Genomic DNA, 4325 nt, shown 5'->3' with positions numbered 1-4325 from the left:
GCTTCGTTCACTAATTGTGTTACAAAAATTATCAATTAGAATAATACATAATAGGGTAGATAGGGTGAGAAGCTCTGCCATCCGGGAGGAACTCAAAGTAAAGCCGCTGCTCCTTCACATCGAGAGGAGCCAGATGAGGTGGTTCGGGCATCTGGTCAGGATGCCACCCGAACGCCTCCCTAGGGAGGTGTTTAGGGCACGTCCAACCGGTAGGAGGCCACGGGGAAGACCCAGGACACGTTGGGAAGACTATGTCTCCCGGCTGGCCTGGGAACGCCTCGGGATCCCCCGGGAAGAGCTAGACGAAGTGGCTGGGGAGAGGGAAGTCTGGGTTTCCCTGCTTAGGCTGTTGTCCCCGCGACCCGACCTCGGATAAGCGGAAGATGATGGATGGATGGATGGATAATACATAATGTTTGCCATGAATTGATGAACGTGGACCCACACTTAAAGGCCTACTGAAAAGAGATATTCTTATTTAAACGGGGATAGCGGGTCCATTCTATGTGTCATGCTTGATCATTTCACGATAATGCCATATTTTCGCTGAAAGGATTTAGTAGAGAACATCCACGATAAAGTTCGCAATTTATGTTGCTAAGAGAAAAGCTCTGCCTCTACCGGAAGTCGCAGAGGGTGACGTCACATGTTTGATGGGTACTCACATATTCACATTGTTTTTAATAATGGGAGCCTCCAACAAAAAGAGCTATTCGGACCGAGAAAACGACAATATCCCCATTAATTTCAGCGAGGATGAAAGATTTGTGTTTGAGGATATTGATAGCAACGGACTAAAAAAAAAAAAAAACGCGATTGCATTGGGACGGATTCCGATGTTTTTAGACACATAATCTTGGTTGATTCTGGGAAATCCCTTATCTTTTTATTGTGTTGCTAGTGTTTTAGTGAGTTTGATATTACCTGATAGTCGTAAGGGTGTCTTGACGCGCAGTGTCTCAGGGGAGTCGATCGCGGCTATGGACGGCACAAGCTCAGCTTTTCTCCGGTAAGAACTGACTTTTTAACCACAATTTTCTCACCGAAACCTGCTGGTTGACATTTGGTCGAGATCCATGTTCTCTTGACCGCGCTCTGATCCATAGGAAAGTTTCACCTCCAGGAATGTTAAACAAGGAATCACCGTGTGTTTGTGTGGCTAAATGCTAAAGTTTCCCAACTCCATCTTTCTACTGTGACTTCTCCAATATTAATTGAACAAATTGCAAAAGATTCAGCAACACGGATGTCCAAAAAACTGTATAATTATGCCGTTAAAGCAGACGACATTTAGCTGTGTGTGTGCAGCGCTCATACTTCCTAAAAACCCGTGACGTCTTGCATACACGTCATCATTACACAACGTTTCAATGACGAAACTCCCAGGAAATTCAAAATTGTAATTTAGTAAACTAAAAAGGCCGTATTGGCATGTGTTGCAATGTTAATATTTCATCATTGATATATAAACTATCAGACTGCGTGGTGGGTAGTAGTGGGTTTCAGTAGGCCTTTAAACAAGTTGAAAAACGTATTCGGGTGTTTCCATTTAGTGGTTAATTGTATGGAATATGTACTGTACTGTGCAATCTACTAATAAAAGTTTAAATCAATCAATGGACATAGAGTTAAAGTTAAGGTACCACACACTAGGTGTGAGGAAATTATTCTCTGCATTTGACCCATCACTCTTGATCACCCCCTGAGAGGTGAGGGGAGCAGTGAGCAGCAGCCGCAGCCGGGAATAATAATTTTTGGTCATTTAACCCCCAATTCCAACCATTGATGCCGAGTGACAAGAAGGGAGGTAATGGGTCCCATTGTTATAGTCTTTGGTATAACTCATACAAAACCCTTTATTTATTAAATCACAATTATTGAAATTCAACGATTTGGTGCATTTGCAAACAGCTAAAATGATGATATATATATATACACACACAGTATATATGTCCTGCGAAACAGGCTTGTAGGGATGATATAACCTCTGTGTTTTTTCATATTATATATATATATATATATATATATGGAGGAGGAAGAGATGAAGTACGGCACTTTTTTTGATAAGATGTCGCTGTTTGCTCTATTTTGTAATTGCAACAATAACAAATTAGAGCAAAACCATATAATTTTAAAATATATGTTACTACAAATGAATAATTACACAGATTTGTTTTTAAATAATTTGTGCTTTGGGTCTTTCAAATCCATCCATCCATCCATTTTATACCGCTTATTCCATTTGGGGTTGCCGGGGGCGCTGGTGCCTATCTCAGCTACAAATCGGGCGGGAGGCGGGGTACACCCTGGACAAGTCGCCATCTCATCGCAGGGCCAACACAGATAGACAGACAACATTCACACTGCCATTCACACACTAGAGCCAATTTGGTGTTGTCTTTCAAATCATCATATCAAATTTAGCGAACTATACGATGACGTCATGGTGACCACACCCATAACCACCACTGGTTTCTTGGCAATCTAAGAAAAACCTTGCTATTGATAAATATGTTTTTTGTTGCACCAAAATGTTTATTGTGTAAGCCTATTGAGTTTAGTATACTTACCGTATTTCCTTGAATTGCCGCAGGGCATATAAAATGCGCCTGCCTTGAATTACTGCCGGGTCAAACTCGCTTTTAAAATAATCAGCGCATGCTTAGTGTTACTGCATACCCTTGGTAAGTGCAGGAGTGAGAAGAGCTTTTAAAATAATTAACGCATGCTTACTTTTAACGCATGCCTTTGGTAAGCGCAGGAGTGAGAAGATGTTTTAAATTAATTAGCTTCCCGGAAGCAATTCAAGGAAATACGGTATCTCCAGACACATTTGTTTAGTTGTATCAGATGTTGTACTTACCTATGCAGAAGGTATGTGTGTAAAATAAAACAAAAACTGATTTACGTGACACTGAGGGTTCTTCCGACACCAATATTTTGGTACTGGTACCAAAATGTGGTTTGTTGCGTTTTGATATTTTACAAGATAAAGGGTACTACAAAAGATGTCATCATTGGCTTAATTTTACAATAAATATGATACATTAAGCATAAGTTTCTTATTACAGTTAAAGTGCTAATAATTGTCACACACACTAGGTGCGGTGAAATTATTCTCTGTATTTGACCCATCCCCAGAGGGGAGCAGTGAGCAGCAGCGGTGGCCGCGCCCAGGAATCATTTGGTGATTTAACTCGCAATTCCAACCCTTGATGCTGAGTGTCAAGCAGGGAGCTAATGGGTCCCATTTTTATAGTCTTTGGTATGACTTTAACGCATGACCTACCAATCTCAGGGCGGACACTAACCTCTAGGCCACTGAGCAGGTGACCTTGCCTTATTGCAATCAAAGTAGAATTTTGGCATTAGATAAGATAGTCTGTCTGAGAAAACCAGTATTATCAGACAGGTCTAAAAGGACGATGCCAGTAATAGAAGTCTCATTTTCCTGTGATAAATATTGAGAACATTATGGATTTTTAAAACCGGTGAAAAAAGCTATAATTTCTGGTGAACTTCTTCAATAAAAAAGTTAATGGAGCTGAAGATTTTAAGTGTGACCTTTCATACATACACATATATCCAGACATGTTTTTAGTTGTATCAGATGGTGTTCTTACCGTGTCACTTCATTAAAGGGGAACTGCAATTTTTGTTTTAAATGTTCCCTATCTTTCACAATACTTATGAGAGACAAGTGGACAAAAGTTTGGGGCTTTTTTGCATTCTAACATGTAAAATCGTCTCGTAGCAATGTATCTAATGAGAGCAATCAATTCTACCTCTAAATCACTTTTAAAATCCATTCAAAAACCGTCAAAAATACTTTGGTTACGTTTCGTAACCTGTATTATAACCAAACTGTAGCAACATTGAGGAACTGTTTTTCTAGCGTAATAACTCTTTGGTGTGCTACAGCAGTGGGTCCCCAATTTTTTTTTATTTCTTTTATTTAATTAACATAAAAACACAATATACACTTACAATTTGTGCACCAACCACAAAAACCTCCCTTTTTCATGACAAATAAAAAATTTTTTTTTAAAAAGGATACACCCACACCCCAACCCCCCACCCCGGGCCGCGGGACAAATTATTAAGCGTTGACCGGTCCGCGGATACAAAAAGGTTGGGGACCACTGTGGCTACAGTATTAGCCTTGAGCTAGCCACGGCGAGAGATAAACTCGCTTCTAGGTCACCAATATAATGGTAGTGAAAGCACTGTAGGTAATATATAGAAACAGGTTAGCTTGTGTATACATTATGTATATTTTAGCTGGATTGACATTTTCATATTTAGCCTGATTGTGTTTCAGGTTT

At 40.0% G+C, this 4325-nt stretch overlaps 1 protein-coding gene across 2 annotated transcripts in view; it reads right to left on the bottom strand.

Annotated features, from left to right (window-relative positions):
- The window catches only part of vsnl1a (visinin-like 1a), a 109798-nt gene that overhangs the window by 85431 nt on the left and 20042 nt on the right, over positions 1-4325 (bottom strand). The window lies entirely within an intron of this gene.

Source organism: Nerophis ophidion, linkage group LG24 (genome assembly GCF_033978795.1).
Source record: "Nerophis ophidion isolate RoL-2023_Sa linkage group LG24, RoL_Noph_v1.0, whole genome shotgun sequence".
Lineage (NCBI taxonomy): Eukaryota > Metazoa > Chordata > Actinopteri > Syngnathiformes > Syngnathidae > Nerophis > Nerophis ophidion.
Note: the sequence above shows the minus strand (reverse complement) of the source record. Positions and strands in the feature narration are given on the sequence as shown.